Source organism: Zootoca vivipara, chromosome 2 (genome assembly GCF_965207765.1).
Source record: "Zootoca vivipara chromosome 2, rZooViv2.hap1.1, whole genome shotgun sequence".
Taxonomy (NCBI): Eukaryota; Metazoa; Chordata; class Lepidosauria; order Squamata; family Lacertidae; genus Zootoca; species Zootoca vivipara.
The window spans coordinates 17,359,792-17,386,238 of NC_142584.1; the positions used below are offsets into that span (position 1 = coordinate 17,359,792).

Sequence of the window (26,447 nt, forward strand, 5' to 3'; positions counted from 1 at the left end):
CATGTTTGTTATACCTGAGGGAGCGTCTCCACCCCCATCGTTCAGCCCAGACACTGAGGTCCATCTCCGAGGGCCTTCACTGCGAGAAGCGAGGTTACAGGGAACCAGGCAGAGGGCCTTCTCGGTGGTGGTGCCCGCCCTGTGGAACGCCCTCCCATCAAATGTCAAGGAAATAACCAACTATCTGACTTTTAGAAGACATCTGAAGGCAGCCCTGTTTAGGGAAGTTTTTAATGTTTGATGTTTTATCGTGTTTTTAATATTCTGTTGGGAGCCACCCCGAATGGCTGGGGAAACCCAGTCAGATGGGCAGGGTATAAATAATAAATTGTTGTTGTTGTTAGTTTGTTAATTTGTTTGTTGCCTATCCTTTGCCCTAAGGTCCCAGGTCTGTTCCGACTAAAAATCAGGAAGAACTTTCTGGCAGTAAGCGCTGTTTGAGAGTGGGACGGTCTCCCTCGGGAGGTTGTGGACTCTCCTTCCCCTGATTGGGACAATTTGCTGTGGCCCAAACTTTACGTCCTGACCTGGGTTCAAGATGGGTGGTACTTGGGCAGCAGTCCTCCCCGTGGTGCTCCAGATTCTACACACTCAGGTGGCCATGCTCCAGGCGGAAGTTCGAGCCCTCTAGACGTCTGCTACAGCAGCTGCGGCCAGCTAGTTCCAGCTGAAAAAAAGCCTTAAATATACTATTTAGCCCAGAGAGACTTCCGGGTTGACTTGCACACCTCTCTTTGCCCCATGATGTGGATCTCAGGGATGGATGGCATGGATTTAAACTACAAGAAAGAAGATTCCACCTAAACATTAGGAAGAACTTCCTGACAGTAAGAGCTGTTTGGCAGTGGAATTTGCTACCAAGGAGTGTGGTGGAGTCTCCTTCTTTGGAGGTCTTTAAGCAGAGGCTTGACAGGCATATGTCAAGAATGCTTTGATGGTGTTTCCTGCTCGGCAGGGGGTTGGACTGGATGACCCTTGTGGTCTCTTCCAACTCTATGATTCTAGGATTCTAGGATTCTATGACTTGCACTATCTTGCAAACTCAAAAGATGCAGATAAGAGACGGGTTCCTTTCCCTTGCTGCAAACTCATTTCAGCCACCAACTCATGCAAGCCAATGTGCCACCTTTGACACTGAATTGACATCTAGATGTGAAAGGAGTTCCTGGTGAAGATCTAACCAGGGCCACCCATTGTCGGATTCCTGGGCTTAGGTGTGTTCACCATCCACGTCTCCCAAGCTGCTATTTTCAGTAGCCGGCTAATCCATTGTTCCCTGCCCCTGGGTGTCAAGCAAGTTGCTCATGCGTTAGCCTTTGGACTGTCAATTTGGCACGAATGACATATTTTTGGTTTTATTTTTAGAGACGTGGCAGTGAGGATGTGTCACAACTTGCTGTGGTTGTGATCACATCTGAAGTGAATGTGCAATTAATCCTGCCTATCACCACCTCCTCCATGCTCCCCTTTCTCCAGTGATCGCGCATATGCACATGTACCATACCAGCAAGCAGAATACAGGGAGCATATTCGTACATCTCCAATAGATTAGCTGTTGGCTGCCTGGAAAGCTTCCAGCAACATCGCATTCTTATAAGCAGCTTAATCCCGAGGCTACGCCACCACTTGTGAACAATTGTAGCTCTACAGAAGAGCAGTAGGACTCTTGGCACCCCACTGTCATGTCCATAGGGATGCGGAGAAAAACATCCTGATGAGTTTTGCCTTCTGTGTGTATGTTTAAAAGATCTTCTCTTTTTCATTCTCATGCCAATGCCTATCAAGTCTCAACCTTGGCTGAGCTAAGGGCAATAAGATGAAAGTATTTGCACAATGTGGGCATTATCCCGCCTACAGTACAGGGTGCAAACATTTCTCTGCTGAAAATAGGGGTGTCCTATTCAATTGTTGTTGTTGTTGTCGTTGTTGCCCCAGCCACTCTGGGCGGCTTCCAAACTATATAAAAACATAATAAAACATTGAACATTGAACAACTTCCCTATACAGCAGGCATAGGCAAACTTGGCCCGCCAGATGTTTTGAGACTACAATTCCCATCATCCCTGACCACTGGTCCTGTTAGCTAGGGATGATGGGAGTTGTAGTCCCAAAACATCTGGAGGGCTGAGTTTGCCTGTGCCTGCTATACAGGGCTGCCTTCAGATGTCTTCTAAAGGTTGTATACCAGTAGTTACTTTTCTTCTTGGCTTGGGGAGTGGTACAACTCCAACATTTATCTGGTGAAAATAGGGAAGTCCTAAGAAAAAGTGGGACATTCCAGGATCAAATCAGAACCGGGACAGCACATCTGTAAGTCCAGGACTGTCCCTGGAAAATAGGGACACTTGGAGGGTCTGTCCCATTCATTTCCATGGAGGAGTAAATTACATGTTTTGATCTCTCCTACTAGAATAAATGGCAGTTTAAAGTACAGTGGCTGCAGAGTAGGTTCTCCAGATTCCACTGAACTCTGACCTGGGCTTGGACCTTCCAATCTCTCAAAACAAACTTTTATTGTAAGCACAACCCAATAATGTGGATTGAGCAAGACGCATTTCCTTGGCACTGTTTTCCTCCAGCAGATACCACTTAAGTCTGCCCCACTGGAACTGACACCACCGCCCTGTATTAAAATAGATATTAGCTAACTCAGATCTAAAGACTCCGGGCAGTTAATTTTTTTTGAAAGAAATCACCCTGTACAACTATGAAATATGACTTGAACAAAGGAGTTGGAAGAATTGTGGCATCACTGAGCATCACCTTAGGAACAATGATTTTCAATTAAATGCCAGCTCACATGCTAAGTAGGCAGCACAGTAGTCAAGTTTAGAAAAGAAAAGAAAAACAAATTAAGTTCATACAAATGTGAAGAAGTAGCTTCTAAACACTCCAAAAACTAACATCAATGGGACTTCAGCAGACATATATTAAGTACTAAGTCACCTTATTATGCTCACTAAAAGATATATAATCCGGACAAAACTTTTGAGCACGTAGCCCATAATGTCTTATTTAAAGGAAGGGCTGACACATGGTCAAGAAGTAGCTATGAAAACTTTCAGAGAGGCAGCCATGTTTCTCTGGCCATTGTGCCCAAAATCAAGAAAAGGTCATGTGCCACTTTAAATTATTATCAAATTTATTGTGGCACAAAGTGTCAGGGATTATTGGCCACTATATCAGATGCATGACATGTTGTCCCTTCAGTCAACAGTGCTCTCTCTCTCTCTCTCTCTCTCTCACACACACACACACACACACACACAATGTGGAAGAGCAAACCATTGTCTCAATTCGGGTCTAACTGAATGGAATAAAAACCATGTTAATTTGTTACCTGCTGGACAGCTCAGTTGGTTAGAGCATGGTGCTGATAATACCAAGGCCACAGGTTTGATCCAGTTGCATATTCTTACATTGCAGGGGGTTGGAGTAGATGATCCTCAGGGTCCCTTCCAGCTCTATGATTCTATCATTCTAATATTCTTATGTAAACTAATGGCTTCTTCTTCTTCTTCTTCTTCTTCTTCTTCTTCTTCTTCTTCTTCTTCTTCTTCTTCTTCTTCTTCTTCTTCTTCAATACCTGGCTTGTCTATGTATAGATGCTGAAATCTATCTGAAACACTTTGAGTTGGAGAGGAGGGGCAGTGACAAATAAAAGTGGATAGATGTGTCCACTGGTCATTTTAAACCCTATTTCCATTTCAAGGCTAGGCAATCACATCTGCTTGTAATAGATGGAAGCATTCCCAAACTGGTTCCATTGAGCACTGACTTCAACTCAGTTTCTAATTGGATTGGAGCTGTCCCCAGTTTAAGGTGGCCAACAGTGAAAATGGAAGGAATCAATGGAAAACAACTGCAAGAATTAAAACAACTGGCACCAGGGTAAAAGGGTAAAGGACCCCTGGATGGTTAAGTCCTGTCGAAGGCAACTATGGGGTTGTGGCGCTCATCTTGCTTTCAGGCAAAGGGAGCCAGCGTTTGTCCACAGACAGCTTTCCGGGTTGTGCGGCCAGCATGACTAAACTGCTTCTGGCACAACAGGACACCATGACAAGTGCCAGAGCTTTCAAACTGCTAGGTTGGCAGGAGCTAGGACAGAGCAACGGGAGCTCACTCCATCGTGGGGATTCGAACCGCCGACCTTCAGATCAGCAAGCCCAAGAGGTTCAGTGGTTTAGACCACAGCATCACTGGCTCCCACAAACACACCTCATGACCCTGAGATGTGTGTTTTCAGGGGCCACCCTATTCTACAATTGCAATCTGTTTTATTTACTGTATTTATTTTAAATACTGAATTATGAATTGTAACACTCTGTGGGACCTTGCTGCTGAAAGGCAAGTAATAAATGGAACAAATGGGGAGTCACTACAGAGAAGGCCCATTCCCGTGTTGCCACCCTCCGGACCACGCGTTGAGGAGGCACATGAGGGCTTCAGATGATGAAGGCAGAGTCCGTGGTGGTTTATATGGGGAGAGGGGGTAATTGAAAATAAATGAATTCTGGGTTGACTTGACTGACGATCAAAATCCCAGATGAATAAGACTCCACCACTTGAGTCCGCCTTCTTTTTGAAGATATTTTAGAATGCAGTAATACCGGGTATATACAGGTAGGCTCTGGGCATGCATTCACACAACCTTTGTGCACGCCATAAACAAAAAGGGGGGGAGTGTCATATTGCACTGCGGTTCCCGTGGTTGTCTGTGCTTTAAAAACATGGTGCGTGAATCAATCGCACGATATAGATCGACTTTGCTACTGCTCAGAGGGCGGGGCACGCGATTCCGAGGAGAACCCTGGATCTCCGCAGCTTTTACCACTAGGAGGCAACCTCTCCCCTTTCTTGCAGCCGAAAGGCAGTGAGACCGAAGCGCGGGTGGGGAGGGTGTGTGGAGAGAGAATCACCCTGCTCTTGAATGCTCAGATGGCAGCAAAGGGGGGCGGGCGAGAGGCGAGAGCGGGGAATACTGGAAACACGAAGGTGGTGTCAAGATTCCGCCCGAGGGAGCGCGGCATTCCGACGCGACTGTCCTGCCGGATTCCTCGCGAGGACCCAGCCGTGTGTCTCATGGAGCGCGGCGCGCAGGGCGTGAGCGCAAAGAGGCGCTCGCTCCTTTTGGATGGCGGGCGGCTCCACTTTGCAAATGTGCCAGGCGGAATTGCACCATCGGAGCGGGCTCCCTGCAGGGGGGTGGGGACCCGAGGGCGCTTCCTTAAACAGGCACCAGAAGGAGAGCGGGCGGAGGGAGGCCAAGCACGCCGCGATCCTCCTTCCTCCTGGGCGGCTGCAGTCGCTGCCGCCGCTGGATTTGCTGCTGCCGCTGCTGCTGTCGCCCAGCCCTGCCCTGCCCAGCCCAGCTGCAGCTCAGGCTTCTCTGCATGTGTCATCGAACACGTGGGGCTCTTTTTGCGCCGCGGAAACTTTCGAGGGATACTTGCTTCCAACTTGGACTCGCGCACGGCGACATCGGAATGGGGAGGCGCGGGGGGAGAGAGAGAGAGCTCTTCGATCTACTGCACCGATCCAGACGCCTCTTTCCTTGACGTGGTCGCCTCGCTGCCTTCCCTTTCTGCTCGCGCTTGGAATTGCGCTCCCGCGTCTTGAAACCGCGTCTGGACACGCCAACCCGCTTCTTCCTCCTGTCCCTTGCCCTCTTCTTCACGTGTGGGAAACGTGGCGTGCGTGTGTTTGGAAGGAATGGGCTCTGGGTATTGGGGTTTTGCTGTCTGTTGTTTTTTTTACCCCGAGTGGTGAACCTCGCCCTCCCTGCACCTCCCTCCTTTAGTTCCTTCCCCGGTCCGTTTTATAGTTTCGAGAAGATCTGGAAGGCCATGCAATTGACGCCCAGGAGACCCACTTCGTTTGCTTCCACCCCCCGGACCTAAGGTAAGCGGCGAGGGCTGGGGTGGAGGGAGCGTGTTTTGCGTGCGCATGTCAACTTTTCAGCTGCGTTCGCTTCGAGACTAGGCGGTCGTTGTCACTGCCCCGTTTGATCCGTTTCCTCGCAGCAGACGGCGATTAGGGAGACCGGGTCCCTTGCGAAGGGTTGGGCGATCAAGCGTGCGCACGTTCCGACGACCGGGGCGTGAGGAGACGCGATCGAGGACCGGTGTCTCGTCGGAATGCTCAGGGCGTGCTCGGCGAACCTGGCGCGGACGCGGGTCCTCCTTTCGGAATTAAAAGGACACCAACACACGCCCCTCTCTGACTCTGTCGCAATAGTGCTCTGTTTTGGAGAGCTGCCCGTGCCAATTCAATTTTGCCCCAAACACGTTTCCTAAACGGGGAGATAGCGAGTTAAAAATTAACACGCGTTTGAAACAAACCGAAACGAAAACAGAGTTGACCCCCATAACATCAGTGAGTTGCGCGAGGCTGGAGTTTGTCTCAAGTTCTCCAGAACTTCCTGATCGAAATATCTGGAGTTGGCCTATTTGTTTTTCTGCCTTGACTATCTTTCAATCGTTTTTTTTATTTTAAAGAACAACAACAGCAACAAAATGTTTCAAGACCTCCTGAAGGTGCGTCACGTGTGAACGATCGAGCGGCGAGTGAAATGGGGAGTTTGGGGCTGGGTCTTTGCGGGCGAGATGAGAAGTTTCTGCCTTCAACTGGCCTACAAAGTCCCATTTCTCGGCTCCCAAGTCTGCGCTCTTGTCTGCTGCCAACCTGAGGTCCTCTTCCCTCAGCGGCTGAAAGTTTTAAACGTGGGGAGCTTCCTAATATTACAGGCCGGGGTGAGAGGTGTGGGGGGGGGATCTAATGCATCTTTGCAAACGCAGATCCCCAAACGAGATCTCCCCTTCCTTCCCATCCAAAGCTGGCAATGGCTTGGCGTGCTTCTGCTCCAACCACCCTAACACTTGGGGCAGGGCATACAGTATTGATCAAGGACATGATCCAGCCACCGTGGAGCACTTTTAAGAGCACTTGCTAAGCTGTCAGTGGGTTTCCACTCCGCTTCGTTTTGACTCTAGTTTTAGCAAATGACCATAGCTGTAGTGACCGGCTCCAAACCAACATAGAAATCAAAGAAAGTATAAGAACAGATGCCAACGTTTCAGAGGTTACACTTAAAAAAAAAGTTTTAAAAAATATTTTAAATTAAACTTGCTCAGAGACCAGACTTGTTTTTTTTTTTTGCCCTGTAATTTGCTATTCAAAATATTAAGTACAGGACCAACAGGGTGTCGCTGTCAAATGAAAGTTCGAGGTTGTTTTCCGCTAAAACTGATTTCGCAGGCCCATGAGGAAAGATATTTATGTCTCCTCAATCTGCAAGTCATGCTAATCAAATCTGGTTCAAGGCCTTCATCTCTTTACCTATGCTTTTTTACTTTGTCTTTTAAAGAAACTCTTCTCCATATATATATATATATATATGAAAATAGAAATTAATTACTACACATGTTGCCTCCATATAGTTCTTTTGGCTAAAAGCACAAATGAGCTGATGATCTCACTTTTACGCCTAGAAAAATTAGGCCATCAAAACTTTATATACTGCCTGCGACAATGAATATCTTTTTGCTTACATACATACTGTATAACGTAAGTATTTTAAAAACAGAAAACCTAACATCCGATCCTTAAAATAGTTAAATTGCTTATTTTAAAGATTGTCTTCTTTTTTTTAAGGTTGTCTTTTATCATTCCTATTAATAACATGAAGATGATTTTTTTAAAAAAATATGCGGCCTGTATTCATAATGATGGTGGCTGTTTCATTTACGTATGTTTGTGTATCTGGTGCAATTTGGAAAACCTTTCACTGAAATGAAGTTACAGGCAACACTTCATTGCTATGGAGGAAAGGCAAAGGCTGAGTCCATGTGTGTTACGCAGAAGTAAGCCTCTCTGAGTTCAGTAGGGAATAAGTAATTGTACGTACGACAGTAGCATTTAAAAGTCTCTCTCTGAATTTAAACCCTGAAGCAAAAGCTACAAATCAGCACGATAAATTATTCTTACCATAACTAATGTGCTCATTACGGTATACTTATCCAAAGTCCCATGACATGTAACTTACATTATGTACATTACTTTTGTACATAAACAGGTAGATAGATGGATAAATAAATAATTTTCCTCAGCCTGGGAGTATTCCCCTGCCCCAAACCCCATCCCATCTTCAGTTAAATATTTCAAATTCCTGCAGATTTATTCTAAAACAATCTTGATGATTTTTCCTTTTCTCCTGTATCTTTATGAGCAATGGAAAAAATCCTGGCCCAATTCCCCTAGATCTGAACTCGCATGTTCAGATGACGCAACCGATGAAATTTGTATCCGGCCTTTGCTAATTAGATTTAAACTGGTGCGTTATGAATTCACCCACACCCCAATTCACGAATAAAACAAAATTAATGTTTCCCCAGCTTTTTCAAAACTAGTCCTCCTATTTGGCCTTCGCTTACCGTGTGTGTGTGTGTGTGTGTGCCCCTGTTAATCTGTTGCAGTCACACATTTCTTTGGGTAAATATATTTTTTTTTCAAGTCCTACACAGTTCAAGAGAGCCATTTATTGTTATGATTATTTTGCTAGGAAACAGTTTATAAATGTAAATAATAAATAATATGAATAAGTTAGTTTGCAAAGGCTTTTAAAAAAACCGTTGGGAGCTTGGGATATGATATTAAGAGTGTCCCATCCTCTGCCCTCCCCCCAAAAAACATAAGGCCAAGGAGCCATAAACATACAGAACGCCCTCTTTAATTAGGAGGCCACCAATGTGACGTTAAGTGGACATGTTTGGAAGACTAGGCCATTGAAATCACAGCAATTCATTTCCAAGTGACACATCACCTTTAGGATCAAAGTGCCAGTTTTTGATCCACAGGATGGAATTTAACATTCTCGTAACGAAATTATGCCAAACGATTCAAAAGCTCTAGATTCAGGTAGGTAGCCGTGTTGGTTGGACGCAGTCAAAATATTAAAAATAAAAATAAAAAATGTCCAGTAGCACCTTAGAGACCAACTAAGTTCTTGGTACAGTATAAGCTTTTGTGTGCATGCACACTTCTTCAGATAACAGATTCAAAAGCGGACTTGGGATACAATTTCTACGCCGTTTCTTTTGGCTTCCAAAGAGCTCCATTTTTTTTTTTTGCAACTGTTTGTTTCAAGTAACTTCTACTAAGATACAAACCTTTTACAGTATATCTTGCCTGTCATTACCTTTTTCAGATGAAGAATGCCAGCTAGATGTGGCAAATACATGCTTGGAAGAAAATCCCACTTTAGTCAATGGGACTTGATTCTGAGTCCACTGCCACAGAACGGCAGGCATGAAGCCCAATTCTATACATTTTTACTCGGAAACTCCCATCGTAGGGCAAGGTGCTGTCAGCTGCATTTAGGCCGCAATTCTAACCCTCTTGCCTTGAAGAAAAACCCCTAAAAATTCAACAGGTCTTCAGTAGACATGGTTAAGATTGTGCTGTTCCTTTGGAATGAGCTGCACTGAATTTATTCAGAAGTTAATAGGCTGGAACGACATTAAAAACATTGCTAGCTCATATATGTTTTCATCCAGACCCAGCGATATAGGTGTGTTCTTGTTCGATGGCCTTTCTTGGACATCACCGGATTGAAAGGCAGGGTGTCAATTTACTTAAATAAATTATTTTTAAAAATCCGAGTTGTATACCAAAGCTAAAGCTACTCGGTTCCAGAGTGGTCTGGAAATCTGTATCTTATGATGTCCCAGACTTAAATTATTTCACGCAAGTCATCTTACAAACGGCAACCAAAACTTATTTTCAAAGCCGTTATCGGCATACTTTAGCGACATCTTATTGAAATAATGTGTGTTCGCGCAGAGTGTCAATGCACAGAGTTGCATACCGCAAACTTATTGCAAAAGGGTCGCCTAATATGGCCTATACAGGGATACATTCCAATGTGTATGAAATGTCGACTATTTCCATTCATAGGCCCCCAGCCTCTCCCTGTTGTATGGACTAGGCATACAGGAAAATGACAGGGATTTTTGCTGCTGTCCAAAATAGCCAGATAGCCTTGTAGCAAAATCATAATAATAATTTCGACTTTTAAAAATCTGTTTCTCTTGCTTTCTTTCCCCCTGATTTAAGTTTTGTTGCTTAACGCAGAAGTGTCGCAGATGTGCAGAAAGGCAGGGGGTGGGTGAGAGAGAAAACGACACGAACTTGGGACACTTTTGCTGAAACACTTCCAAAAGTGTGGATTATAAATTCTCTTTAAATCTATAAGAATGGGCACCATTTATTACATTAGGAATTCTGTTTGGTTCATGCTGTGGTCACAGAAAGGGGAAATGTGCAATGGATTGGGCTGTTGATTATTATTATTATTATTATTATTATTATTATTCATCAAAATAAGGGCATGATGCAGCACATAGTTTACCTGTGTTTAAGTTTCTTTTAAAATCGTCTGCAGCAAACAGTAGGATCACCAGGCCATGGTACTGTAAACCACCCTGTGAGGTACATACATTTAATACAAAATACAGTCATACTTTGGTTGCCGAACACCTTGGAACTCGTACGTTTCGGCTCCCGAACGATCGAAACCCAGAAATGAGTGTTCCGGTTTTCAAATGATTTTTGGAATGCCGAATGTCCAGCGTGGCTTCCAATTGGCTGCAGGACACTCTTGAGTCCAATCAGAAGCCGCGTCTTGGTTTTTTAATGGTTCCGGAAGTCGAACGGACTCCCGGAACACATTCTGTTCGAGGACCAAGGTATGACTGTAAAATAACAAATAATAGGGTAGTGCTCTGGAGCCCCACTCAGCAGAATGAGCAGGAGACACTCCCCCTCCTCTCCCACCACATACAAAACAAGTCATTTATGAACATTACCATCTGAAGAGGGGGAATCCTGACACCCAGAGTCGAAAATTGCCTAAGTGCATGATGGACATCAGAGCAGAGTTCTGTTTTGTTCACTGGCTGCCTGCTTACATGCAGGCCCACTGGTGTGGGGTTTAGGGCCAAAACAGACATGGGGGGTGGGATCTGCAACTAACAGAGCAATCCTATACATGCCTAACTCAGAAGTAAGCACTATTGACTTACTCCCAGTGTGGTGTAGTGGTTAAGAGTGGTAGACTTGTAATCTGGGGAACCGGGTTCGCATCTCCGCTCCTCCACCTGCAGCTGCTGGGTGACCTTGGGCTAGTCACACTTCTCTGAAGTCTCTCAGCCCCACTCACCTCACAGAGTGTTTTTTGTGGGGGAGGAAGGGAAAGGAGAATGTTAGCCGCTTTGAGACTCCTTCGGGTAGTGATAAAGCGGGATATCAAATCCAAACTCCCAGGTAAGTACGTCTAGGATTGCAGCCTGAGGCAGGCACATTTACTTGGGAGTAAACCCTTTTGAGTCCAGCGGGGCTTAACTTTGGAACAAACATGAACAGGATTTGACTATGCACCTCTTTTTTATTATTAACTTCAGTGGCGCGCGCGCGCACACACACACACACACACACACACACACACACACACACAGAACTTGCATTTCCAGAAGAGTCAGGAGACGTTTTGCCCCACCTATTTATTAGATTTCTGAAAGAAATAATGGCATTTCATTCCATTCCTATTTTTCTCGGAAGCCAGTCCCGTTGGTTTTGATGGAATGAACTACCGTAAGCATGCTTAGGTTTGCAGCCTTATTTTCATTTCCAGTTTATGAGTCAGTTATAATTTGTATGTGAAAAGTGCCTTTCCTTGAAGTCACCGCAGGAGTCCAGCAATGGAGGGGGGAGGAGTTGCTTGCTCACTCACTCCGTATGTGGCCCATGCTAAACTTTGCAGTAGCCTCTGGTGTTTATACCTTTCCCACCTATGTTGTTTCCCCAGTATAGATCACCCACCGCACCCACCCCCCAAAATTTATCAAATAGAAATACAGGGACGATATGTAGATTCCTCACTGTGAAAAAAATAAACATATTCATTTGGAGTGATGTTCCTGAGAATGAGAGGACTTTGTGCACATACCGTGTTTCTCCAAAAATAAGACACCGTCTTATATTTATTTTTCCTCAAAAAAACCCGTGGTGGCTTATTTTCAGGGGATGTCTTATATTTTTTATTAAGTAGGGTACAGTGTAACCTACAAGGTTAAACTGCCTATCACTATGGCTTATTTTCGGGGTATGGCTTATTTTCGGAGAAACACGGCACTATCACTGGATCAGGGCATTTAGGAAGAAGAAGAAGAAGAAGAAGAAGAAGAAGAAGAAGAAGAAGAAGAAGAAGAAGAAGAAGAAGAAGAAGAGGAGGAGGAGGAGTAGTTTGGATTTGATATCCTGCTTTATCACTACCCAAAGGAGTCTCAAATCGGCTAACATTCTCCTTTCCCTTCCTCCCCCACAACAAACACTCTGTGAGGTGAGTGGGGCTGAGAGACTTCAGAGAAGTGTGACTAGCCCAAGGTCACCCAGCAGCTGCATGTGGAGAAGCGGAGACGCGAACCCGGTTCCCCAGATTAGGAGTCTACCGCTCTTAACCACTACACCACACTGGCTCTCTCAGGTAGATGGATGATCGATAGATATCACACATACACAGAAACATAATTATGACCACCGCTCCAATCAATGGGAAACTCTCTGATGGTCAAAATTACAGAAGATTTATCCATCCTCAGATCATCTTCTCCCGTAGAATAGAAGAGGATTCTCTCCCCTCTCTCAATTATTTCTTTGAAACATTACTTCTTTTCTCCCCTCCAGCCAAAAAGTCTCTCCCAAGCAGCTTACATGAAATCAATAACACTGTCTTGCTCCAGGCTGCTCTTCAGTGTTGGAATCCCTGCCTGGCAAATTTCTCCCTCTATCAGTTACACACAAGACTCTTAACTGGACTCTGGTGGGGGTTTTACTTTCTTTTATTTATTTTTTTAACTTCAGGCAGACGGGCCAAAGGCTTTCTTTATGGGGGTGACATTGCCTTTTGTCTGCTAATGCTGTTGGGCTTCATTCTCTTTCCGACAAACTGTATGTATAAGTTCTGCTTCGAAGTTCTCCATGTTATCGTTGTCATAGACATTGGTTGTAAATAAAACAGGCTGGTGAACCTGGTGGCACTTTGAAGACTAAGGGTGAGATCCAACGTTGTGCTAGTTGATCCCCCTCCCCTTCATCAACCCCTTGTGACTCCCCCCCCAATCTGTCGCAAAGAATGGCCCCCAACTCTCCGGACCAGATCTTGGGAGCGTAAGTCGTGTTTTTGTGCAAGTGAGATATTACAAATGGACATTGCCCTAACAAATTTTTAACATAGCACAAGCTTTGTCCATTTCATCAAATACAGGCAGGATTATACTTGCTTGCAAGTCCAGTGGTACCTTGTTTCTCAAATGCCTTGGTACTCAAACAGCTTGGAACCCAAGCACTGCAAACCCGGAAGTAAGTGTTCTGGTTTGGGAACTTTTTTCCGGAAACCGAACATGCTCCATTTTGAGAGTTGCGCTTCCGATTTGAGTGCCATACTTCCGTTTTGAGTGGTACGCTGAGGTATGTCTGGTTTTGCTTTTTATTTTGCGTTTTTGCTTTGGTGGCTTTTTTTTGTGACAGTGTGGAACGCAGTTCAGCTACTGATTGATTGTGTGACTGCAGTACATTGTTTACTGCTTTCATTTTATGGATCAATGGTTAAATTGCTGTTTTAGGGGGTTGTTTTTAAAAGTCTGGAACGGATTGATCCATTTTGCATTACTTTCTATGGGCAAGAGTGCCTTGGTTTTGGAACGCTTTGGTTTTGGAACGGACTTCCAGAACGGATTAAGTTTGAGAACCAAGGTACCACTGTATGTGGTTGCAGGAAAGGGGGGTTGTACAGAATAAGGTTTGAAGGAAATTAAATGTGGAAAAGGACAGAAGGTGATGTTTATGTCATTATCAATCATCATTGACAAAAGCCAGTTGCTGTTGATAACACAGGTATTCTGGCATCGGTATGCCCATTGACACATGCAGTATGCGATTTAAAAACAAACATAAAGCAACCCTTGTCACAGTTCTGTCCACAAGTGATAGAACTGAACTGCTTGACAAGTTATAGCGCAATAGTTTCATACAGTAGCCTCCCTTTGAAGTTTTGATGTACCAGTATAGCCATTTTAAGATCTGTTACAGGATGGGAGGCTGAAGTGTACGGTTCTGACACATCTTTTGATTCATGACATTTCTTTCTATTTCATACACAATATTCCTTTTGATTCAGATTTCTGGGGATAGTCAAGCTATTTTTATTCGTCGTGTAGTTTTCCACGGTATACTTGATTGCTTGTGGCACTTTGGAGTTGCCAAGGCCCAAATACTTTTAAGAAGTATTTTTATATCATGGGCTTCCATGTGTTCTGTATCACAAGCTGACTTGTCTGCGCGGACTGTGAATGTTTGGACAAAAGAGAAGGCTCTTACTATTAAGCGAGGTTTGCATGGGGGGAAGGTGCCAAAGGAGATCTGTAAACATACAGCGGGGGGCATGTTCCACACACTCTGCAGCAACAGTGCTTGCCATAGCTGAACGGGGGTTAAATTAGCATTTTCTGCAGCCAACCGGCAAAGTGTGAAAGGGAGAAGTGTGTTTCTGTACGACTATTGGACATGGCGGTTGGGGCAGATGGGAGACAGAGTTCATCTCAAACTAGAGGGCTATGGGATCTAGGGTTGCCAGACTCAATAGAGGACAGGACTTCTGTGCCTTTAATTGCCCTGCTCTCTTTTGAGTCTGGAAACCTTAAAGAGAAACCAGCAGACCCTTTGTATAATTTCCAAGCAAAGGGCCTGCTGGTTTCTCTAAGGTTTCCAGATTCAAAAGAGAGCAGGGCAATTAAAGGCACAGAAGTCCTGTCCTCTATTGAGTCTGGCAACCCTAATGGCAGGCACCCCCAAACTTCGGCCCTCCAGATGTTTTGGACTACAATTCCCATCTCCACCGACCACTGGTCCTGTTAGCAAGGAATCATGGGAGATGTAGGCCAAAACATCTGGAGGGCCGCAGTTTGGGGGTGCCTGCCTAATGGGATCCTCAACCCTGCAGCTAGCAATACTAGGCTAGATCTGCTTTCCCCAAGGTGACTGTGTCCTCTGGGTGACATTGGACTCCAGGGTCCGTCAGCTCCAGCCAGCTCCAGCCAGTTTTAGAAACCCAGATATATAAGCCAGGTGCCAAATGGTGTTACAGTCACCAAAATGGAATGTCCAGTTGCCATTTGGGGGTAAGACAACGGGTAAGACAGCGGGTGGTGCTGTGGTCTAAACCACTGAGCCTCTTGAGCTTGCCGATCAGAAGGTTGGCAGTTCGAATCTGCGTGATGGGATGCAGCGGCGGAGCTTCATGCTCCGCCACCGGGGGCAGAGAGCAGGCGTGCTGCCCCAGGGGCGTGGAGTGCATTTTGGGGGCGGGGCAGGACGCACGATTTGGGGGCGGGGCGGGGAGCTGCCATGGCGCTACTGAGATCGCGCCGCTCGGGGCAGCCCGCCCCCACTTGCCCCTATCTTCCTACGCCCCTGATGGAGTGAGCTCCCGTTGCTCTGTCCCAGCTCCTGCCAACCTAGCAGTTCAAAAGCATGCCAGGGCAAGCAGATAAATTGGCACCGCTGCGGGGGCAAGGTAAACAGAGTTTCCATGCTCTCTGATATCTGTCACAGTGTTCTGTTGTGCCAGAAGCGGTTTAGTCCTGCTGGCCACATGACCTGAAAAGCTGTCTGTGGACAGACACCGGCTCCCTTGGCCTGAAAGTGAGATGAGCGCCGCAACACCATAGTCGCCTTTGACTGGACTTAACCGCCCAGGGGTCCTTTACCTTTTTTTTACCTTTAAGATGGCTCTAAAGTCTTTTTTCCCCAGCTGACTGTGATTGATTCTCAGTTAAGCATCTGGCTAGTTCAGATGAGAACCTTGAACTAGCTTAAGAGCTTTGAGAACTTAAAGGAGAAAAGTTGTTTGATCCAGGGTCGGCCACATATATATTGGCCTATTCCGACATCTTTTTCTTAATGGTGACATGGATCATTCATAACGTGAGAATATTCTTCACAACTGTGTGCAGGGGAGTGGGGTGGGGGAAGTGAAGACAAGTGACAACAATCAACGATAATATTATTCACCACTTCTGCTCAGGCTGCACAGAAAAAGCATTTTGGTTCCTGGAATTCTTTCTGATGGTGCAGATAAAATATAAGCGATAGAATTCTACAGGATGGGTTATTAGTGTGTAAAAACAACCGTGATCCAAGGATCCCCAGATGTTGGAGATACCTGGTGGCATCCTGGCACCTGGGCATCTTCACTTGGTTGCAAGTGGCTGATAGCCAGTTGCAAAATGTGCTTGGCACCTGGCTAATTTTGAACACTGGTCAGAGATGATGTGAATGCAAGGTCCACCACTATCTTGTGGGCACCAGGTTGGAGAACATTGGGCTACATAGACAAAAGGTCTGACAAATAGCTTATTGTCCCTATATCATTGAAGCAAGCCCCAAGTAAAGTTGGGGTAGCAGTTAATTTGTCTTTGGACTTTACAAGGCAAACGCAGATCAGGCCAGGCTTCCCAGATCTGTGTGTAAGAGGGGTTTGCCTAGGCATGTCTCTCACGATTTCTATATTATCTCTGAGAAATAGCAATATAACACCAGGATGCACGCAGCAGTCATGTCTGCCTTGTAAACGGCGGAGCCATTCTGGAGAGGTAGCTTTCCTTAGGTTTTCCATATGTCTGGAATTAGCGTCTGGGGGGAATTTTTTGAAAAATTGGCAAAATGTCTGGGTTTTTGGCAACAGAAACAGGTGTTTGACTCTTTGCCTTTGGGGGGCAATTCCCCCCAAAAATGCTCAACAAGTTTTTGAGTGATTCCCCCCCACCAAAAGCCCAACAACTTTTGTGTCCGGATTTTTAGTTCTTGAAATGTGGCAACCCTATCTCAGCATGCTAGATGCAGGCTTTTGAGTCACACAGGGCTCTTCCTCAAGTTGCATGCTTTTGAAAGGGGGAGCTCCAAAAGCACAGGCGAATAGTGGCGACAGTCCTGCTCAGCTATGCAGCAGGCATAGATCGGCAAGGACTCTTGTAGACTGTATAATGGAGAAGCAGCAGCCTAAAAAGAAAAAAAGTTATTCACTGGAGTCATTCAAGCCCTATCACCAGGGTTTCATTTAAAATGAAGTATATTATGACTCTAGGGTGGTGGAAGTTGCACCTTCTGATATGAATGCCTTTCTGCCTTAGGCTTTAGTTGAGACGATGTTTTGCAGGTAGAGGCTGGTTGCGATTTAGGATGGGCACTTTGATGCGTGAGCAGAAAAAAAGAAGGACGCCGATTTGCCTGAAATTTGAGCATGCTCGTTTGTAAGTACAGATGACACTTTATCAGTAATAATTACTATAATTGAATAGAAATAAGTCTCTTGCTGGGATGCCGTGAGCCATGTGTCTGCTCAATCTTGCTCTTTATTCCGCTGCTAACTGTGGACGGGTAACATAAAGACGTCCTCTGCTTCCTCGCTTCTGATGCTTCTTTAAGAGTAGACAGGGGCCAAAAAGTCCTGCAGATAGAGGGCGGTCTTTTGCAAAGGACGTCACAAGCCCCTCAGCCCCAGTTGTGGTTCTTCAGCAGGGCTACCAATTGACCAGAAAAGAAAGCCATACCTGGCTTTGTTCCTGTGCCTCTCGACAGCGTCTTGATGTGCAAAACTCAGCAGGGGGAAGCTTTTCACAGCGCAGAGACACACATTACCTACATCTGCACGCCAAGCTGCCGTTTTAAAAAAGCAGAAATTGCGAGGCGAGGGCCAGCTGAAAAATGGCCAGCCCTGTGACTTAGTTGGCACCAGTTCAGGTATATTAGAAAACTCCTTCAGAGATAGCCGGCTGAGCAGAGCCACAAAGCTCTGATGCGCAATGCGTGGATATCGAGAGGAGTGTGGATCGGTACACAAGATGTGGTCAATATAGGGGCTGTTTGAGCTCATGCAAGCGTGGCCTTTGGGTGGCGGTGCCCTTTGAAACTTGGCTGCATTAGAACAGAATGATGAGCCGCCTCTCCTCCTCCCAGTATTGTGCTTTCAGGTACAAAACGTTTCATCCTCCAAGGAATGCAGTCTGCACATGCTCAGAGTCACTTCCTATCATCTGATGAGGCTGCCATCTTCTGTTTCCAGAACTCCAGCCGTTTAGCTTGAATGCCTCGTCAAATGTGGGAACACTGGATAGTTCAGTTGGTTGGAGCATGATGCTGATAACGCCAAGGTTGTGGGTTCGATCCTCATATGGGACAGCTGCATAATCCAGCATTGCAGGGGGTTGGACTAGATGATCCTCCGGGTCCCTTCCAGCCCTGTAGTTGCATTTTTCCAAGTTGCCTTGTCCTTTTTGTGATTATAAAGAAGCAAACCAGCATTGAAGCCCAAGTGCCTGTAAGCTTGTGCAGGGCCTTTCCCCCTTCTGACAAGAAGCAGTTTAGCGCATGATGCATTTGAGCATGTGCAGAGTGCACCCTCAAGGTACCACATTTCTCTTTACTTTAAATGCATCTTGTGGTGGTGGTGGTGGGGAAAAAATAAAACCAGTAACCAAATTTCCCCCTGGTTCTTCATCCTCCTGGGCTGGCAATCAGACTAGACAACTGGGGGTATTGGCCTACTGGTGTTGAGCTGGGGATTTTGGAGTTGTTGCAGAGCAGGAGGAGAGGACACAAATATCCCCGACAGCATCCCCCCCCCCGCTCCCATGGTGCAATGCCACTTTGGCCTTCTTGCCCTGCCTTTTCATTTCTCTACTTGTTAAACAGATTCCAGACCTCAGCCCCCTATCTCAGATTAATCCCCGTCATCCAGCTCGTACAATAAGGGATTCTTTCTCTTGAGATAAAGATGCAACCCGGAGTCCTTGGATTGGACCCGGAATGAAATCTAAATAAACAAATAACCTTGTGGTGCTGCAGTTCCCCCCACGTTAGAGCCCTTACGCAACCTGGTCCTAGTAACAATGTGGCCCCAGTAGCAGAATTAATACTGGCTGCTTAGCTCTCTAAACAACAACCAGGAGAATCAGGCTATTAGCTATGTTAAGTAAAATAAAAAAAAATCCTTCAGTAGCACCTTAAAGACCAACTAAGTTTATATTTTGGTATGAGCTTTCATGTGCATGCACACTTCTTCAGATACACTAGAAACAGAAGTGTCAGACCCTATATATATACAGAGGGTGGTGGGGGTGGTTGGGAATGGGTGATGGGCTGATGGGAGTGGTAAACCTGTAGATGGCTGTTAATGGCTGCTGATGGCTGCAATTAGTCCTGGGCTGAGGTGCTAAAGAAAGCTTGATCATGCATAATGAGATAAGAATCCGATGTCTCTATTCATCCCAAGTGCTTCCATGGTTTTAAGCTTGGTAATGATTTCCAATTCAGCAACTTCTCTTTCCAGTCTGTTCCTGAAATTTCTCTGTAATAAAACAGCTGCTTTGAGATCTAGAGCTATGTTAAGTGTTTCACAAAGGGAAGAATCCTAATTATTATTTATTTATTTATTTATTTATTTATTTATTTATACCTCACCCATCTGGCTGGGTTTCCCCAGCCACTCTGGGCGGCTTCCAACAGAAAAAGGAAATAAAATAATCTATTAAACATTAAAAGCCTCCCTAAACAGGGCTGCCTTCAGATGTCTTCTAAAAATCTGGTAGCTGTTTTTCTCTTTGACATCTGATGGGAGGGCGTTCCACAGGGCGGGCGCCACCACCGAGAAGGCCCTCTGCCTGGTTCCCTGCAACTTGGCTTCTCGCAACGAGGGAACCGCCAGAAGGCCCTCGGTACTGGACCTCAGTGTCCGGGCAGAACAATGGGGGTGGAGACGCTCCTTCAGGTATACTGGACCGAGGCCATTTAGGGCTTTAAAGGTCAGCACCAATACTTTGAACTGTGCTCGGAAACGTACTGGGAGCCAATGTAGGTCTTTCAAGACCGGTGTTATGTGGTCTCGGCGGCCGCTCCCAGTCACCAGTCTAGCTGCCGCATTGTGGATTAGTTGTAGTTTCCGAGTCACCTTCAAAGGTAGCCCCACGTAGAGCGCATTGCAGTAGTCCAAGCGGGAGATAACCAGAGCATGCACCACTCTGGCAAGACAGTTTGCATATTTACTCAAAGAAGTAGGTCTCACTAATAAGCAGGGGTGTAGGAAGGGGGTGGGGGGGGTGCGGGCCGCCCCGGGTGTCATCCCTGAGGGGTGGAAAAATGGCACACTGCAGGAGGTGGCACTTACTATGGGGCCTGCAGTGCACCCAAGCCACTCATCTCTCTTGGGAGTGACGCAGTGGCTCAGGGCCCCACACTGCCCGAAACAGCAGTGTGGGGCTTGCATCCGGCAGGCGGACTCCGTGGGCAGCTCGCCGCGTGCCCCTGGGTGGATCGCCGCCCCGCCCCCTGCACAGATCGCCCCGCCCCTGCCGCTCCGGGCGCCAGAGCAGTCAGCTACACCCCTGCTAATAAGCCATGCCGAAGCATTCAGGCATACTACTCTGGAAGTAAATGTCATTGAACTCTACATATTTTGGATATTAGCATTTTTTTTAAAAAAAAAAGAGTAAAATGGACTGGCTTCTTGCACAGCAACTGTGGGAATGAATGGATTGCACAAACAAAAGTGTGAATGTTAAAAGATTTATAATTGATTGATTTAAATGCAAACAGGGCGTGTTCGCAATGCCTCGCTCTCCCTGCTTTTTTAGCCCAGCATGAGTCACCTGTCTGAGTGCTGTGAGTGAGGGATAAAAAGTAGAATTGATCCTTGTATGGATCAACTATTCAAGGGGCTGCCAACAGGATGAGTCCCAAATGTTGCTGGCCATTCTGGCTAGAAGGTAAAGGACCCCTGGACAGTTAGGTCCAGTCAAAGGTGACTGTGGGGTTGCGGCGCCCATCTCACTTTCAAGTCGAGGGAACCGGTGTTTGTGCACAGATAGCTTTCCAGGTCATGTGGCCAGCATGACTAAACCGCTTCTGGCGCAACGGGACACCCTGATGGAAACCAGAGCACAGAGAAACACCATTTACCTTCCCGCTGCTGCAGTCCCTATTTATCTACTTGCACTGGTGTGCTTTTGAATTGCTAGGTTGGCAGAAACTGGGACAGATCAATGGGAGTTCATCCCATTGCAGGGATTCGAACTGTCAACCTTCTGATTGGCAAGCCCAAGAGGCTCAGTGGTCTAGACCACAGTGCCACCTGTACCCCATGATTCTGGCTAGAGTCTAGGGCTGGGTGATATATCAATATATTGTCCAAAACCAGTTTGAAGTCCATACAGTAGTACCTTGTTTTGTGACCGGGCTCCGTTCGCTGGCTAAAAAGGACGCTGGACAAAGTGCTGTGTCTGCGCACTTGCACAGAGCGGTTTGTGCTTCTGCACATGCATGAGCGGTGAACCCAGAAGTTCCGGTACTTCCGGGTTTGCTCCGGACGTTCGATGGAATGGGCGCTCGACGAGGTACCACTGTATTGTGATATCACTTTCCTGATTTTTGACCTGGCAATATATCATGATTATTTTGTGTGTGTGTGCTATACAAAAATTACAATGCAGGAAAAACCATGAAGCCAGCCAATGCCGCTACGGAGCTCCATCCTTATTTCAGACATCGTGATATATCGGTATATCGCGATGTTTAGCTCGTGATGTATCACAATGTTGAAAACCAGATATCGCCTGGCCCTACTAGAGTCCAATAACATCTAGACGGTGCTATATTGGTTATAGACTAACCATTTAGAGTGGTGCCTTGGTTCTCAAACGCCTTGGTTCTCAAACGCCGAAAACTCGAAAGTAAGTGTTCTGGTTTTCAAATGTTTTTTGGAAGCCAAACATCCGATGTGGTTGTTGGCTATTGTTTCCGGGGTGTCTGAACCAATCAGAAGTCTTGCCTTGGTTTTCAAACATTTTGGAAGTCAAACAGACTTCCAGAGTGGATTAAGTTTGGCGCTTTTGTTTTTGCTATTTATTCTGCGTTTTTGTTTTTGAGGCTTTTTCGGTTAATTGGTTTTTGTGACTGTGTGGAACCCAGTTCATCGATTGATTGATTGATTGATTGATTGGTTGATTGCGGAAATGGATAAAAAAAAAACCCATCCAAACAATGACTACCAGCATGCAGGTAAGGGGGGAAAAAGATTTTATCATCTACATTCTACAACACTGTCTTATTTATTTTATAGTACGGTACATTGATTATTGCTCTCATTTTATGGATCAATGGTCTCGTTAGATAGTAAAATTGATGCCAAATTCCTGTTTTGGGGGTTGTTTTTAAAAGTCTGGAACGAATTAATTCATTTTGCAGTACTTTCTATGGGAAAGCGCACCTTGGTTTTGGAACACTTTGGTTTTGGAACGGACTTCTGGACCGGATTAAGTTTGAGAACCAAGGTACCACTGTACAGTGGAATTGCAGATGCAGGGAATGCAAAATGTATGCAGCTGAACATTGCTTGTGAAACTGGCTGCCTGTCCAATGCCAGTGGCTCTGGTTGAATTGCGCTGCAGGCGGGACGAAACCGCCAATCACCTTTGATGGAGTATCTAAGAGTGTCTAAAACTAGCTCCCCCACCCAGTCCCGTTCTGAGCATCTAATTGGTGCTGCTGCTGATTAGTGGCCTGAGGCGATGCACATCTAGGTAGAAACGGAGAGATGCAGCGTGAATGAATGCCATTTCCAAATTGATGCATAAGCAGTAATTTATTCATGCTTATACTTCCAAACTGGCTCAGTACAAATAAATCTCAAAGGGTAATCTCCTCTCGTGACTGTTTTCCTAGACGTAGACAACCTTAGTGTACGGTAGGAAAAATGCATACTTTACTGATATTCAGCGTTTGCAGAACTGAGCACTTAGTTTCGCCATTTTAGCCATTAACGCTACTATAAAATACAGTGGTACCTCGCAAGATGAATGCCCTGCAAGACGAATTTTTCGCAAGATGAATGCATATTGCGATCTGACGGTGATTCGCCAGACGAATCCACCTTGCGGAAAAAATCGTCTTGCGAATTGCGGTTTCCCATAGGAATGCATTGAAATTTAATTAATGCATTCCTATGAGCAAAATAATAATAATTCAATGCACTCCTATGGTAAACCGCGATTCGCAAGATGGATTTTTCACAAAACGAATTGACTCGCGGAACGAATTAAATTAGTCTTGCGAGGCACCACTGTAAAAACAACCTACCCATCCATTGACAGCAGCTTAAAATCTAGTCCGTACAATCCATGATTACAAATCATCTTCCAGCTTCCCTGGAAAGGGCGATTCATGCAATTCATTTTTGGATCTTGCGAGCAGCCCTGGGCAAGCAGATTTTTTTACATGGTGAATTGTATTGTGAAGTAGGCACAATCGAGCTAAAGTCAGCGATTCGTAAAATCCCGTTGAAACCAGTGGGACTCAGATGAGTCCTCCTGACTATCTTTTCCCATGGCTTTCAGTGGACTCAGTCACAGCAAACTTTAGCTAGATGAGGGCTGTTCAGCAACAATTTCCATGTCATTTCCCCCCCAGCTTCCTCAATGTGTATTTCGGATGACCACCCACTTCACACAATTTATTTCCCAAGCACATGTAATACTCGGTTAGGGGATATGCAAGACACTTTGCACATTCCTCAAAATGAAGAATAAAATGTGTAGGGTAACCAAATGCGGGGAATAACCAATCAGTCATATGGCTTTATCCTGATCTATTGAAATAATAATAATAATAATAATAATAATAATAATAATAATAATAATAATAATAATAATACCCTGCCTATGTGGCCACACCTCCCCAGGTGATAGGACACAGCTCAGTCAGTAGAGCATGAGGTTCTTAATTTCAGGGTGGTGGGTTCGAGCCCCACATTGGGCAGAAACTCTGCAATTCTGTGATTCTAAGTCACTGGCTTAAATGTTGCCTGACAGTTATAGGATTGGCAAGATGACCTCCCTACCACTTCACAGCTATATACTTGAATGTTTTTAGCCCCTTAAACAGATGGCACACTGTTATTTGCACTTCGGGCGGCCTTTATTCAGCAAGCTTGCAATCTTCTTTGCCTTTTTTGCTGTCCATAAAGGAGTTTCGCTTTGTTTTCTCTTCAAAACATGACATTGCTTTTGCTAGTGAACAGGGAGGGAGGCTCCCTTCAGCAGCTGTGACAGACAGCTGCCACACCATAATGGTAAGACTTCGGGGGTGGGGGTGGGGTGGGTCAGCTCGTCCTCTTCTCCCTACCTCCAAAACTTAAAATCCTGCAAAGTTTTATTGTGCTGCAAAGGTGACATTTCCAACATTCTGAAAGGATTGGTAAATATTTGGCAGAGCTGGTTCACGGGATGCAGAGGGTGGAGTGGGGTACGGGGAAGGGTTGTATCTTATCTGCGATAAGAGCTGAAACAAAACTATCTGGAGTGATCCAGCGCTCAAATTGGCAACAGGACAGGGGGAGGAGAGGAAAGCTAGGGAATGAAATGTGTCAAGCTGCACAGCATCGATGGGAAAAAAAATTCAGGGGAAGAAAAACTATGGAACATGGAAGTTTTCAAATGCAGGAGAGCAATTTGTTGACTGTTGTGTTTGCTGTTTTTAAATCTCTCTCTCGTTCTCTTTCTCTTTCTCTCTCTCTCCTTCCACGCCTCCTCTTTTTTAAATATTAAGTTACCCTTGAACATTCTTCTGCTAAGTTCTGATATTTTAAAAAATTCCTTCAGTAGCACCTTAAAAGACCAACTAAGTTTTTATTTTGGTATGAGTTTTCGTGTGCATGCACACTTCTTCTGATTTTTAGAAAGTGAAAACAGCAGAGGGTTTATTTAGCCACAAGGTTTGAAACAGTTCCCCCGAGCAAGGGGGATTTGGGCCTCCTTTGGTATCTTTTGATGATACGGGTAAATCTTGAACAAGTCGCAGCTTCTGGCAGAGAAGCCCTAATTTTTTTAAAAAAAAGCTTTTGCATGAAAATAGCTCTTTATTTCAGGATCTCAAATATGTGTACGGCGTAAAATAATGGATGCCTCTCATATCGGGAAACGAAAAAGCAAAACAAAATCCCCATCGACCCCCCTTAGATTTTGAAACTTTGTTTTGGAAAACTTCACAGTAGGGATGCTTCCAGACAACCACTTGATTGAGAATTCATCCTGATTTGTTCTGACGGAGATTAGACAAGCATTTGTTCTGATTTGTTTTGGGGAGGTTAGACGATGATGCCTCTGAGCAACTTTCCCCGGGTACAGCTCCATCACTTTCACCACTGCGAAAAGTTCGGTATTCTAGGAAGCAGGTTTGTTGCACGAGGCCTTGCTATCGACTCTAAACGTGCAACCTGGATTGGCCAGTCTGTAAATCTATTGCAAATCTCAATGTTTTATTGGCAGGGCATGGGTCTGAAGCAGTGCTAGGCCAGCTGAATTTTGTGGGTTTCCACCTTTTTAAATAATGTTTCTTAGCTTTGAAAAAAAAACACCCAAAAATGTCATTTATCCAAATGCTATCAATTCAGTTCATTTTCTGTCTGAAAATGAAATTGTAACAGAGTTCAAAAAGTTTTTGGAAGTTCAACAATGAGATTACACAGCTTTAAAATAACACACTGTACCACATATTAGTTAGATTTCAATGTTAATTTTCTCTCCCCATAGAAGAAGCTTCCTTTGAATATAGGATTTCAAATTCAGAGTATTTCTAAGATAGAAAAAAGCTTTATTAAATTCAAAGTTAACTACAGGGTTAAATTCAAGTATGCAAGTGCAATAATGAAAGGAATAAATTCCAGAAACTGCTAAACCCTCGGCATTGTTACAGAACTGTGATGGGTTTGCCTTGTGCGGGAACATCTGGAATAATATTGTATTTCCACCAAGCGGAATTTTCTTCAAAAAGAGCAATGATGGGCTGAGATTTGAGGGATAAGAAATCCTGATTTATTACCCTTTTAAACTGAAGTACTTCAATTTATTCAGATTAAGGGTATATTCTCTAGCCCACCCTTGCATTCGTTACGTTCATTTTAGCACATTTTCATCACCCGTTTGTATTAACAATCCTGGTGATGCCTAAATAGTTGTGAAAGGGAACAGTAGTTATTCCAGACTACTAATTAAACCTGGCTAAATTAACATGGAGTTGAGGGCATTGTCTACGTCATGGCAGGAAAAAAACAACACAAGTATTTCTTCTTAATTAAGGCTGTGGGGTGATCTAGGAGTTGGGGAAAACCTTTTACATGCTATCAAGTATTGCACGATAGTGATGGTCTGATAAAATGCTCAGGAACGTTATTTTGTATTATTAAAAATGTGTTGCACATTGCCAAGACACCAATTTGGCAGAGAGCGTACCTCTCAAGTCTCCAAATCAGAACAAAATTAATTTGCACATAAAATCTCTTTGGTAAC

The 26,447-nt window shown here is 45.0% G+C and overlaps 1 long non-coding RNA gene across 1 annotated transcript in view; it reads left to right on the forward strand.

Moving 5' to 3' along the window:
• Positions 1–4,943: 4,943 nt before the first annotated feature.
• LOC132591761 (uncharacterized) overlaps positions 4,944–26,447 on the forward strand; it is a 48,567-nt gene continuing 27,063 nt past the window's right edge. The window contains exon 1 of the long non-coding RNA XR_009557219.2: positions 4,944–5,901. This is a non-coding gene — a long non-coding RNA (uncharacterized LOC132591761). The remainder of the gene's footprint in view (positions 5,902–26,447) is intronic.